Genomic DNA, 14,746 nt, shown 5'->3' with positions numbered 1-14,746 from the left:
CAAAACAAACCAGACTTGCACAAGCTTGCAGTGTAGAAGAAGAAGAAGAAGAAGAAGAAATTTTGGTGTTTACTCACATTAAGTTGACAATTTGTGAATGACAAAGATGTATGGATCCACTACCGTTCGACATCAAGTCTGTGAACTAACAGCCAGCATGGTTAAAATCATGCCTCGTCATTGTATGAGTGATTTAATTTATGATGAGGAGGTGTGATGAATGTGGTAATAACAGCTCTATTATCGTCATCTTGCTCGACCTATTTATATGTTTATAAGTATTGTTATTATTGTAATTGGTTGCACCTATTGTCGCTACGTCAACGCTTCCACCCAGTATGACACCGTTAATCAGTATAATATAAGAGCCATTTATTACACTTGGGTTTCACATCCTCGAAAGTTCAAAAGTTATACAGCTAATGAAACTGGGGGCATCATATTCAGTATTGTAGGATGGTTGTCCTATTCTATACCTGTTACATATCCCTTGACTTCTACTGATGTCGCTGGGGCACGATTGAAGACAATGCCAACATTCTTCTCCCCCAATCTCTGTCCTCCACCGCTATCTGTGATTCCGCCAGATTCATACCTGTACATTCTTGGATATTATCTTCCCACCTCTTCCTCTTTCTTTGTCGTCTGTGGCTTACTCTGACTGTCCATTGCAAGATGGTCTTTGAAAGTCCTATTGAGCGGGAAACGTGTCCATTCCACATCATTTTCCGTTTTTCAATGGCTGTGAGGAGGTCATCATCAAGTCCAATTGCTTGTTGGATCTTACTGAGGACCTCTTTATTTGTCACATGGTCTGTATACGTGATGCCCAATTCTTCTTGTAGCATCTCATTTCAGTTGCCAAGATTTTTCTTTGCATGTCTGCTGAGAGCGTCCACGTTTTCCAAGCATAGAAGACTGACAAGGCGAAGGAGCGCAATAGGTGGATATTGGCGCACAGACTGATGGTCTTGTCTCTTCAGATGGTTTACAGTCTTGCTATCGTAGCTGTTGTTTGTGCAATTCTTGCCATGATTTCAGGTTTTGAACCTTCACCTGATATGATGGGGCCAAGGTATTTGAATGTCTGCACTGTTTCTAAACTTGTCCCGCTGACTTTAATGTCTAAAGTGATACCTAAGGTGCTGTTGGTCATTTAGTCTTTTCGGCGCGGATTTCCATACCAGTTGCAGAGGCCGCTTCGTCCAGGTGTTCCAGTAGGCTGGTCAATTCATCTTCACTCCATGCAAGACCATCAATATCATCTGCAAAACGGAGACTGGTAATTGTTCCCCCCACCCTCCATCCCCAGTGAAAACTATGCCTTTATGATCTTCCGGGGCATCTCCCAACAACCCTCTCCAGAAATACACTGAAGAGGGTGGGTGACATTAGGCATCCCTGACGCTCTCCAAGCGCAATACGGAACCGGCCTCCCTCAGGAGTACAGCGCTTGTGGCCTTGTTGTACAGCTGATCGATCACTCGGACAAGATTGGCATTAGTGCTGTGCATCCTTATGGATGACCACAAGTTAGCATGCCACATCCTGTCGAAGGCCTTCTTGAAGTCGACAAATACGTGGTTCAGGTTTTGTTGGTATTGGGGGTACTTTTCGCAAAGTGCCTCCTATTTTTGGCCACATGCTGAAATGCAGACGGTTTGGGGTTGTCAGTTTTCTGCATGTCCATTTGTCTTTGTTCGTTTTTGCTTTTGTATGTAGTGTTTTGAGTAAAAAACATTTTCTTGCGTGGGTTTTCGCACCCTATTGAATACGTAAGGTTTATGACCTCCTGTTGACTTTACTTGCTGATGTGGCATATTCGAATTGCAAGAAATCCCTCGCACAACAGAGAAGTTTTTGTTTTGTTTTGTTTTTTGTTTGTTTGTTGTTATTTTTTTGTAAAGACCTCACCACTATTTGTCCCCTCTTGATATGCATGTTACCTCTCTTAGCATCAGTGAAGGTCAAACTGTAACAACATCAGGGTCAGCAACACAAAGTGGATTGTTTCACCCTCCCGTCCCTCCACGCCTAAAAAAAACACTCTTTATGACTGAGTTGAATGTGTTCGTTTCCTCTACTATTCATTTACTATTTTGCGTGTTTATCTGCTTGTTTTTTACTTGGTCGTGTGTCTGTTTCTTTGCATCGTGCTAGTTATATTTTCAAAACTGAAATTACGTATTCATGACGAATTAGTGAAGGTTTAGCAATGCCGTTTGTAGTATAAAAAATTATTTAAAAAAACCCAAAATTACTGCAAACATGAGATGACTTTCATGATTGGCAATACAGATGAACGAATTAATTTAAAGTTATACGCGGATACATTACCTTCATCGCCTTTGTCCACGAAATCATTTATGCATGATTATATCTTGCAGTTCCAGAACTTCTCACCCCAGCTCTCTGAATGCGTATTTCTCTCAGAATATTTGCCTGTTCCCTGACATTTTGTACAAATTCATATCGCACCCTCTGTCTGTCTGTCTGTCTGTCTGTGTCTCTCTCTCTCTATATATATATATACCACGTATGTGTATACATACATACATACATACACACACATAAACACGCTCACACACATTCAAACATATACAATCACATACACACAGGTCTAACACACACACACACACACACACACACACACACACACACACACTCATACACGTGCCTCTTCGACGCTTTTAATTTTCAACATCTTGATTTATCGTTCTTGGAAACTGAGTGATAAATTGTTCAGTATAAATCATTACAGCTCGCTTTATTTTTTCTTTAGTAAGCTGTCAACATAATACACTCATAGATCTTGACTGATCTTGTTAGCGCAACTTCTTAAGTGTAATTTATGACTAAAATGTAAAGGAGAAAACTGAACCATAAAATATGACAGGTCACATGTCTTACAACATGTGATATTGATTCGAGCACCACTAACCTTTTAGCGCTACGATAAAGCACTGCTGAACTATGATCATTTCTGGGGGAACTTTTTTTTTGCAGAGACCATTTACCATGCAGTCACCAGTTCTGACAACAGAAAGTATGCACTCACTGCCATTTAGAATTAGTAAGTGTCAGTATGAGCGTTCGAGCCTGATATCATTAGCAACAGAAACTGCATTTTTCGGTTGGATAAATAAAGACCGCGGTTCCAAGTAGTCTCTCAGAAAGTGTCACTTAGCACAGTGTAGGCCCAATGTTTGTTTTTAGCTTATGGAAGGCTTATCCAAAATGGTTATTAGCGTGTTTAAACGTTTTCACAGATCCAGACAAAATTTCGGCACATTAAATCATCAAAAGATCTTTATAGAAAGTGTGTCTCTGGAAGTTTCGTCAGTAGTCCAACAATCCTCAGCCAGACGTGAACCTACACAGAATCTGGGTTGTGAAAGTAGACAGCAGTTGTTCAAAGTCCACAGATATTTAACTGACCAGATGAACCTGTGTGCCAAAGCCTCTCACTCTCTCTCTCTCTCTCTCTCAGAAAACATTAATTTTGTGTGTTTGTACACACACGCGCACGGGTGCACGCACATTCCAACATGCATTCACGTTCGCGCGAATGCACACATACACCGAGAAAACAGAGAGAGAGACAGAGAGAGTCAAACCAAACCAAATCAAATCAAATTAAATCAAATCAAATCAAGTCATGTTGCTTATGGCCCAGTCGACTATAAAGGGGCCATTTCAGGGCTAGAGAGATAATAAACGCATAAAATAAATACAACGTGCAATGTAATTTATTGTTCACGATTCCCCTTTCCCGTGCCATACACCTCATCCACCCACAAGACACGTCATCAGTCTATAGACTGTGTAGACTCTTTCCTTGCTACGTCCCATATGATCGAATTCATAATTTGTTTGGCTCGGTTCTTTCACCAAATGACAGAAAAGCTCGAATGGCCCCAGAGGGCCCGTGGAATAAACCAGTTGCCTGGCCTTGTCTTGCCTTGCAGAATCCTTGATCTGAACACCAACAAAAGCTTAACTAAGTCGCGTAAACCCAAGTCCGTTATCTTGCACCATAATTACAACTAATAGGGGATGATTTAATCCTGCTTATTTTATTATCGTAAAAAAAGATCAATAGGCTTGTCGTCGAGATTGATTTTCTGATATGAATAGGAAATGTCCAGGGTTAAGGCTGCTATAGAATGTTCTGTATCATACGTTGCAAAATGTCTCCAGACTCACCCAAATTAATCGGCAAATCTAAAGCGAAGTGGTTTTGATTCATCCAAGCCTGTCAAAAATGAAAAGCACGTGTTTGTGTTTCCCTGACACAGCTATTACCTTCGAACCAGCCGCTATGGGGTTGCTCATCTTGGGTTTCAAGTCTGCCATGGTCCGTTCTGTTTTATGTACGAGTTGTAATCCGTCTTCCATGTTCGACCAGTTTTTGTTTCTGTCGTTCGTCTGTGGATGGCTTTCCAGTCTGTGAAGCCGGCATTGAAGTCACACCCGTTTCATCCTGTTGACCTCAGTGACGTCAGACACTGGGTCATCCATGTCGTCATCATCGGAAGTGCACTCACTTTCAGGCAATATATCAGGTAGGATTTCACGCTGAATGCCTGTGGTTGAATGTGGCATGTCCCACACAGACTGTGCCTGCGTGTAGGGTCTGATTTACCACTGCTTTTTTTATAAACCGAAAACCTGGACAAGTTACAAGATTGGCTTTTTTCGAAAACTATATTCTAACTTCTGTCTTTATGTCCAGTATAATCATAACACTTCTAAAAATGCACACATTCAAATAATTTTGTAAGAGTGAATGGTGAAAGCGAATGCAAGTTTTGTTTCTTTGTTGTTTTGATATTCTTATTCATATTATTATTTTCCCTAGAGTTGACGGCCGGCATGGGGCAGACGGACTCCCATTCCTCGACCAGGCGTTTCCCCCTTGCTCTCTGACAGGTCGTAACATCTGTGCTTGGCCAGAGAGCAGGGTTAAGCGCACTGTTCCTTTTCAGCACCGCTGTCACTGTGCCAAACTGCTGTTGGGCGGGTAGGTCATAGGCTCCTTTCTCATGAAGCGGAACTCAAAACATAGTGCCAGCCTTTGTACGCTGAATCAACACACTTTTCTTTTGTATCAACGTATGCTAAGATAATAATTTCTTGTTGTTTCTCTCTCTCTCTCTCTCTCTTTTTTTTTTTTTTTTTTTTTTTTTTTTTTTTACAAATGCATGACATTGCGTGCCACAGGTGTCAACGACACAGACCCCAGAAAATGACGACCTTGACCATTGATGGACTACAGGGGCATGGAGCTAAATGCCAGTTCATACCTCAAAACAGATATCCCGCTTTCCCGGAATGTTCCACAAATACCCGGTTATAGAACTGTCCATGCATGTAGTTGAGAGAGGGGAACCGGGGAGAGGGGAGAGGGGGAGGAATCAGAGAGAGAGAGAGGGGGAGAGAGAGAGAGGGAGGGAATATATAATGATGTGTTTCAGTACTATATATATTTTTGTGTTGTTTTGTTTTGGTGCTAATGTCAGAAACACTGCTGGGAAATCAAACTGGAAAAACAAACAAAATAAAAGATCATTGGTATAAATATGTGTTAACGTAATTGATGATTCACTTAGTTATTAGTTTAGTTAGTCAGTCAATCAGCCAGTCACTTAGTTACTGACATACTTATCTACTTACTTGGTTAGTTGGTTATATCTCGCTTCGCTTGTTTGTTTGTTTGTGTAGCTTTCCTTTTGTTGCTACGTGTCGTGCTTTGAACAATCTTAATATGTTATCTTCTTTCGCTTGCTGTTGTTTCTGCGTCACGGCAGTCCATGTGTACAGGAGTGGGCTGAGTGCAGAGTTGAGCGGTAACATGAACACAATCAGACCACCATGGATCTTGTCTGAAACAGAAAAACCGCATAGAGCCATCACCAAAGCCATACCGAATGATAGCCAGCAAATGGTGGATATGACAGACAGTTTTCCCATTAAGTGAACTGCAGAGTAAGCCGATTTATGTGCAGAATCAAGCACAATTCTGTGCGTCGGTGTTCGTCTGTGTATGGCAGCTTGTCCAGGCACAACCATTGAACACAAAATAAAGTTGATAACTACAATTACAGTAAACCATCTAAAATTTCTTTCAGATTTAAAGTTTTGATTCAAAGCCAGGCGGCAGAGACCAGACTGACTATCAAGGCCCCAGTGTGCTAGTCCAGGAAGGAATGGTATCAACGATATCAGCATAGCACCAAGCCAAATCCCTACACAGGCAACACGTACTGAACGTGTGTGAAACATGTAGGAGCCACCAGGAAAGCAAAACAGTGTTACATGATCCAATGTAATCAGCCAAATGATCAATAATGACACTTCACTAGACAGGAAACAGAGAAAGCCACTGACTTTACAAGTCACACTCTTTGTCCATGATAGTTCAAACCGAAGATAGTTCCCTTGATATATTTCGTTAGCTATCAAAGTAATACTGATATGAATACCCATACACACGTTAGCAAACAACAAATTGGAAAAGGGTGACATGCTGTTGCATCCAAATACGTTTGTGATTTTTAATGAAATTATGAAGCAAGCCAAGTTTCCTAAAATGGTTACGACAGTAATCAAACAAAAGAAAATCATGTCCAATTTTCCTGGCAAAAGGTTTTCACAAGATGCAAGAACAACATCAGGCCCAAGGCATTTTACGACATGGGATTGTTTTGGAAGCATATTGTTACAACAAAGTCTGTAGTTTGATGACAATACATATCTTAATGCATTTGACCCTGCCATCAGATCCAGAGGAAAGTGAATGACTGGATTGCCCTTCACATCCAGTTCAATAAGTTGTGGCATGTTTTTTAAGCCTGTAGATGTTATGGCTCTGATAGCAGAAAAGGATAAATCTAAACGCTTCACGTATGGTAAATATATTGACAAGACACTGTTTGATGTATCGAGGAGTGTTTTCGATATATCTATCATCATCAGGGTGTAATGAGTCTGTTTTAACTGTTTAGTTGTCATTAGTTTCAGGGGATTGTTTGCTAAATGCAGAAATTTTAGATTTGGTAGCTCTAAAAAAGCATCTAAATTCAGAGTTTCCAACCAGTTACTACTCAGATCGATAAACTGCAAATTGAGAAGATTTATACGTGACACATTGCTCAAGGAACAATATGATAAAATCAAATGATTAAGGTATGCGTTGTTGCTGTAGTCAGTCGGTGACATTCCCGATCCCGTGGCGTCTACATAACGAAGTTGAGGGAACCCCTCAGCAGAGAATGGACGACTACATAAGAATGAATGACCTTGACATAGACAGCCCTCAGGACAGGTCATGCCACACATCATCTCGTCATCCCGCTGTGGGCACTGACCCCAGCCATCACACAGATGATTTCCATGAACGCACACTCTGGAACTTCGACATCGGTAGAAGCCCGCACATGTCACTGTCTCACAGCCTTGTTCATCTTCTCCATAAACACAGTCAGAAAACTCATTGCATCGGGTGTACACAGGCAAACAGTAGAGCCATTCTGATGTGCAGCGATAATGAGTGTCTGGACACGAGTCACCACTTGGCATAAGCTGCTGAGTGAAGTAACCGGTACCATCCAGACTGATGTAGAACAGTTGGTTTCGGTCTTTACTGCTGGTTGCTGCGTGATGAAAATTATTTTCAGGGCAGTTAACCTCATCAGAATCGTCCAGGCAGTCTGAAAAATCATTGCAACGTTGAGCGTATGATACACACTGGCCGTCAGAGCACAGAAAACCATAACATGAGGGATGTTGACAGAATGACTCATCGCTTTTATCTGGACAATCCTGTCTGAGGTCACACACTGAAGTAAAATGAAGAGCGATGCTATCATCATTACATTCAAAAGTGACATATGTATGAACAGGGGCCATGATGGTCTGGTCATTGCTCACATTCAGGAACTTGCAGGACTGTGAATGCGTGTTTTTCCAACAGTAGCTGCCAGGATCACACAGCAGATGCGCGTGTATCGTATGCTGATCTGGGCAAACAAACAAAACCTGATGTGTACTTGTCAGTACAGACTCAGAAAAATAGAACGGAGTCGACATAATCTGTGGAGGAAACACTGTAACGGACTGTGATTTTATTTCGCAAAATGTTCCCTTATTTTCCGTGTATATTTGATAACTTAATCTCATTGATTCTAAGAACACAAAGTGAGGAATTCGTGATGGAAGATAACGCTCAATCTCTTCAAAGTGATCCATGTGGTAGACCAAAGTGTAGTCAGACCATTTAAGGAACTTACTATACATAAATGGCACTGAGAACCACCCTGACCAGTGCCCAATAACGATTTCAAACTTGGCATAGTTTTTCAGAATTTTGAGAGCGTCTTCCTGTTCTTTTCTTGTTTTTAGTGAGGCAACTCTTCCGCCTAATTGTCTGCAGTCATAGTCAAAAAATATATAGGGAAAAGGGGTATATTCGTATTGCAAGTATGGATTTTTTAATGTAAAACATTTGTTTCGTGAAGACGCCAGACCTTGGCATCCAGGACTACTGAAGGGGCAGTGTGCTGTCTCATCACGACCGTCTTCACACTCGATCTTCAAATTGCAGTCTACAGTATGCTGGAAGTTAGAATAATGAACAACGGAACAGTTGAACACACCACCAGGAAGCTTATGCGGTTGTTCATTTTCAGAAAGAAAGAAAAAGTGCAGTTTTAACTGGGTATGGCTTTCTTGTTTGTACTTGAACCGAATTCGTAGATATGAGGCAAAGAAAATGGATGCTGGTGCGACATTCGTAACACACATTATTGTAGAACTGTGATCAGTAGCGTTTAGTTTACCGTAGATGATTTCTATCTGATTACGTCCATCACAAACACGGAACCAGTAAAATTGCTGTAAACTGATCATGATGACGAATGTTGATGGTACTAGTATTTCTTCCTCATAATGATGTTTACTTTGAAGATATGGCACTGTAACGTAGCCAGAATATTTGGATGTGTGTATTTTGATAAAATTATGAAGTTTAGTTTCTATGATATTGATTTTAACACGAGGATTATTACGGTTTATTATGCACATTGTGTGCGACTTCACTTCGTTATAATATTCTTCAATGCTATGATGATTACAAAAAATACAAGATTTAGCGGAAGGAAGCATCCAAAATTGTATGCGCATTCCGGTACTCCACTGTCTGGAATCACACCAATATGCCAGTCTCTGTATGTGAGCACGTACGTACATTCCCCGTGGTACCTGCACGTGCAGCAGACAAAAAGTGTTGGAATTTCCACATACCCCGTACACCGCTCCCTGGTGAGCGGTACAACCCGGCAATGTCCGAAGACTGCAGTCTGACACGTTGACGTTGTTAATTGTCATTTTTGTACTATTTTGGGAATTAAGATATTCGATACCTGAGCACATATCGTGTATCTTAAATGAACCGGTCATGCTGATTCCGTTTCCTTGATCTGTAAGAATAATCATTTGCTCAGATCGGTGGAAAATAGACATATCTAAAATATGAAAGCACAATACCTGAACTTTAAAATGGATCAGACTTTTGCTATGCATATGTAAAATGTTTCACTTTGAAATAGGTATCAGAACGTGAGGACTGATCCATATTCGTTACACCACATCTGCTGAAAAAGAACAGATGCCTGACATACATACAATACCAACGCATTAGTCAGGTCTGGAAATCTGACCTTGTGCCTCAGAACAGTCACAAGGCAGGGGTACAGGAGGTGTCGTGATCTCTTTAACAGTTTAATGGAACGAAAAGCCAGGGATACAATGAACGCAAATAATTATAACGGTGCATTGCTCAAGCTCTCATAAAACCAAAATAAGGACCAACGCTCAGTTAGGAAGACAAGATAGATGAAATATGAATGAGATGAGCGATTCACACACACACACACACACACACACACACACACACACACTTTGTTCTTCGATAAAACAAGGTTGACATTGTACTCGCTGAGTACTTTTAGACTCCGTTCTTTCCTTTTCCCCTCCTGCTGTAACTGCTGGGAACGCCGCTACAGTTTACTTGACTGGTGTTTCCAGATCATTGCTGAGATACCTGACACACAGGGGAAAAACCCGAAGCCATATCAAGCATACTGGTGGCTCCCTGCCTCGGGAAAAATTCAAATAGCCCTCAATAGAACTTTGCATACTGATATGGGAAAAACGTGTCTTTTGCTGAGGAAAATGACTCGTTAATGAGCATTTCCTTGTTTGCTCTTGTGGGCCTTTTTGTAACGTTTTGACATCACGCTTGTGTGTGTGCATTTGCGCGTGCGCGCGCAAGTGTGTGTAAAATATGCTAGTGTATAATGTTTCAGTGCCCCCATGGTGGCAAATGAAATAAACTTCTTGCTTTAGCTTGCCTTGCCCAGTTGCTGCCTGAAGGTTTCAATTTATACTCAACCACTCACCTGCTTTTTAAACCCTTTATGAAACGGTCTTTCTTTCTTTCGTTCTTTATTTTTTCTTTCTTTCTACCTGCTTTCTTTCTTTGTTTATTCATATATTTTTGTGCGTCTTTATAAAGGAATTTATTTTCGTGGTGGAAGAGAGTTGATCTGTACATTGATTCACCAACCAGAGATAGACAGCATCACACGTTTTCGCCTTCTGTGTATCCTTGTGGATCGCCAAGCTAATGTGCGCAGATAGATTGTTTATTATTTGCTATTACACTTCCTTGTTAGCAATACATTTCTTCATCTTATTTTTGTTCCCTTTTTAATCAGCTTTTGCAGGCAGCTTTGGAAAGTCATTGATATAGAATGAAGAAAACACAACTAACTTGTAGCTGGTGTATCCACATCACTTACTATGGGGGAAGGTTCACTGCCTTTGCCAGGATATCTGACATTTCCACATGGGATTCAAATGCAGTCATATCAGGCACAATGGTTCTCTCCTTTAAACAGATTTCATGTGATCCCCGAATTGCCCCATTCGCAGTCTTCAAAGTGTTGAAAACACTCCCCCCCCCCCCCCCCCCACCGCTCCCTCACATTCCCCTTTTCAGAAGTTTTATTTCGTTTGTTTTATCTTTTATCTTCTTTTAATTCATCTCTCTCTCTCTCTCTCTCTCCCCATGCATACACACACACACACACACACACATATATATATATATATATATATATATATATATAAACACACTCACACACAAATACATGCGCGCGAACACACAGTCGTATTCTTACATGCCCACTCATGTCTGATACTAGAACACACACACACACACACACACACACACTCACGCACACACACACACTGACGCACTCATACTCACATACAAACATGTGTAACACACACAAACGCGCGCGCGCGCACACACACACACTCACTAACTCACTCATACTCACATACAAACATGTGTAACACACACAAACGCGCGCGCGCACACACACACACACACACACACACACACACACACGCACACACACACACACACAATCACACATACACACACACACACACACACATACACACGCACTCACGCTCGCACATGCACTTTTTGTTTTAAACATCTTGATTTATAGTTCTTAGAAAGTAATAAATTCTTCAATATAAATCATCTTCACTTTGTCTTTTTTCCAGTTAGCTGTCAACATCCATACACTCATAGATCTTGACATATCATGTTAATGCAACTTCTGAAGAAACTTTCTGTATAAAATGTAAAGGAGAACAGTGTACCACGAAATATGACAGGTCACATGTCTTACAACATGTGATATTGATTCGAGCACCACTAACTTTTTAGCGCTACGATAAAGCACTGCTGAACTATGATCATTTCTGGGGCAACTTTTTTTGCAGAGACCATTTACCATGCAGCCACCAGCCCTGACAGCAGAATGTACGCACTGCCATTTAGAACTAGTAAGTGTAGCACAGGCCTTGGGTCAACTGGAGCTTTTGAGCCTTGATATCTTTATTCTTCAGTTGGATAAATAAATTTCGTAATTCCACGTAGTCTCTCAGGAAGCGTCACCAAACACAGTTTGACAATTTCTTTTATGGTCGGTTTCTCCACAACGTTATTAGCGTGTTTGTACTTTAACTCACTCTGTACGGCCAGTCCTCTCTTCTCCTCTACACAGACCCCTCGGATGTCCAGTGGGTGTCTGAATGACCCAACCTTTAGCTTCCGTCGTCAGAATTGTGGTATTCTTTGTCAACATTCACCTCTTCAGTATAAGAGCTTGCAATATTTTGATGATGGTAATTGGGATGAAACGCTGTTAACGTCGTCTCTTTCGCCGTTCGTATGGAGAGAGTTAAAAAAAAAAACAACAACCAGAAGCATTAATCACTGTGGCCTGTTTCATCACAAGATGTGTATATATGTGCATCTGTGGAAGTTCAGTGTGTATCCTACACGTTTTGAAGCAGTTTGAGTCAGCAGTCAAACAATCCTCATTCGGAGATGTTAAGCTACATTGAACTGTAGGCTGTGAGAGTGGACAGTGGTTGTGAGAGTGGACAGTGGTTGTGCAATGTCTGCGTGGAGGTATGGGGTGTCAGATTTTTGACGTGTCTGTCTGTCTGTCTCTGTCTCGCAATGTCCCTCTGCCTCTGTCTCTGTCTGTCTGTCTCTCTCTTATGAATTTTGATGAGAACTTTTTTTTTTTAACATTTCAATGTGATTCGTTTACAGATGAACAATTTTCGGACCTTCTTCCGTCTGAATCTGAATTCGACGTGTGCTCGCCATACTTCAAAACACATCACCAACTATTTGCTGCCGAGCACTGCTGAACCATTGCATTTCTCTTGACGTTTCTCTTACGTTCTGGGCTTGGGGTATCATTTGTTTGTGTGCTTGTTTGTTTTTTGTTTTTCTACCAATCAGGTTTTTTCCTTTCTTTTTATTAACTGGTACTGACGAAAGTAACAGGTATACTCGATAATGACAAGCTATAAAAGGGAATACCCTGACCCCGTTTGGCTTTTCACCACACCTGAAGACCTGACAGCTGTGTCGCCAGTGTGTCAAAGTAGGCCGTTTGATAGCCCAGGGACGACAAACGGGGACACCATACACGTGTTCGTTCTTCCAGGTGCCTCGGCCGGCACGGAAATGACTATTTTCGCCACTACCACGGCCATGCTTTTGTTCGACATTGCAGCCATTGACCCCCTTTAGCGTGCTTGTGTTTTGTTGTGACAATGGTGACTGTGAGGTTTGACAGTGATTCTGTACATGCTGATAACGTGTTTTACAATGAATATGATCGTCAGTATACATATTCACATCTGTAGTGCTGTAAATTTTCGCTGGAAATATGGGAACGAAAGATTAATTGAAACTGTTGTGGAGTCACTTTTAGTTTGGTTGTGTGACAATGAACAATAATTGTGAACATTCTTGGGACGCCCAGTTAGTCTTGTACAATTAAGTAATGAGAAGATCAAATCAGGTAGGTATCAGCTTCAATCTGACACTAATACCATATACGTGCTGGTGTAATTGCATGTTTGCATGTCGTGATGTCATTACCATCATAAAGTGTGGCAGCTTTGGTGACAGGTGGCAAACGACTTTTCACTCTTGGACAGACAAAATGTAGTACAGGTTTTAGAACGTGGTGGTATGATCATCATCGTAGAGGTTCGTATTGGGAAGGTATGAATTATGTGCATTCATTTTGAGAGTATATTTTCAAAAAGAATACAGACGACCAAATCTATGGCGAGTATCAGATAATCCGAAAGCAAAAGCGTAAAGAAACCAGCTGGACGCAAAAGAAAAGGAACTTACTATCAATTCATTATAATTTATTCATTCGTTTATCTATGTTATAGATACGCCATTCTTACATGTGGTAAAGAAACCTCGGTGATGGTGATGTGTTTCAGTGATGTGAAAACAGACGTTTACCATCATGCACAGAACCACCAGGAAACACAAACCTGAGCCACGTTCCGGAGTTATTACTTTGTATATCTTTTCTTCTTGCAGTACAGATAAATATCGAAGGTATATTATACTCAGTTCTGAGTATATATCTCTTAATTGAACCCTTACACAGTTCTCGTCTGGAAAGAGAATTGTACATCTCTATTTACAAAGTTGCACATTCATTAAGGTGTATTACTGCAGGAAAGACACTTCTTTCAAGCCTGCTATTTTTTTCTGTGTTCCATTATGCATTGGCGTTCCTGAATTGAATAAGACTAAGATACACCATCATGGTGTATGTATGTGAGTGCGTGCGCGCGCGCGCGCGTGCATATGTGTGTGTGTGTGTGTGTGTGTGTGTGTGTGTGTGCAGTACCCGGCTGGAAGTGCTGCAGTGACCAGCTTCCTCTGTCAGTGGCCCTAAACCTGTGTGGAAGGGTTGCCGAACTGGTCGACATTCATTACCCTCTGAGATTCTCTGCTTATAGTTCTCCCTTAGTTTACGTCCCCCCTCCTGAACGCGTCGTTTTTACATCACCGTCCTCGTCATTTGGTTTGCCCCCCCCCCTCCCCCACTCAATCTCTCCCCTCTCCCCGCCCCCCCTCCCATCGTCGAGTCATCTCTCCAACTCTGTGACCACAATCTGTGAAACTTTATTTCAGAACCTCCAGTGTTGTTCACACCAACGCCCTGAGGCAGCGTAAATCAATACCAGCAGCAGTGCGTTCCATGTGCCTTGTAAAACATCGTTACTTAAAAATCACCTGGCTGGTTCACTGCTGCAAAACTTTACGTGC

Source organism: Babylonia areolata, chromosome 9 (genome assembly GCF_041734735.1).
Source record: "Babylonia areolata isolate BAREFJ2019XMU chromosome 9, ASM4173473v1, whole genome shotgun sequence".
NCBI classification, from domain to species: domain Eukaryota; kingdom Metazoa; phylum Mollusca; class Gastropoda; order Neogastropoda; family Buccinidae; genus Babylonia; species Babylonia areolata.
Note: the sequence above shows the minus strand (reverse complement) of the source record.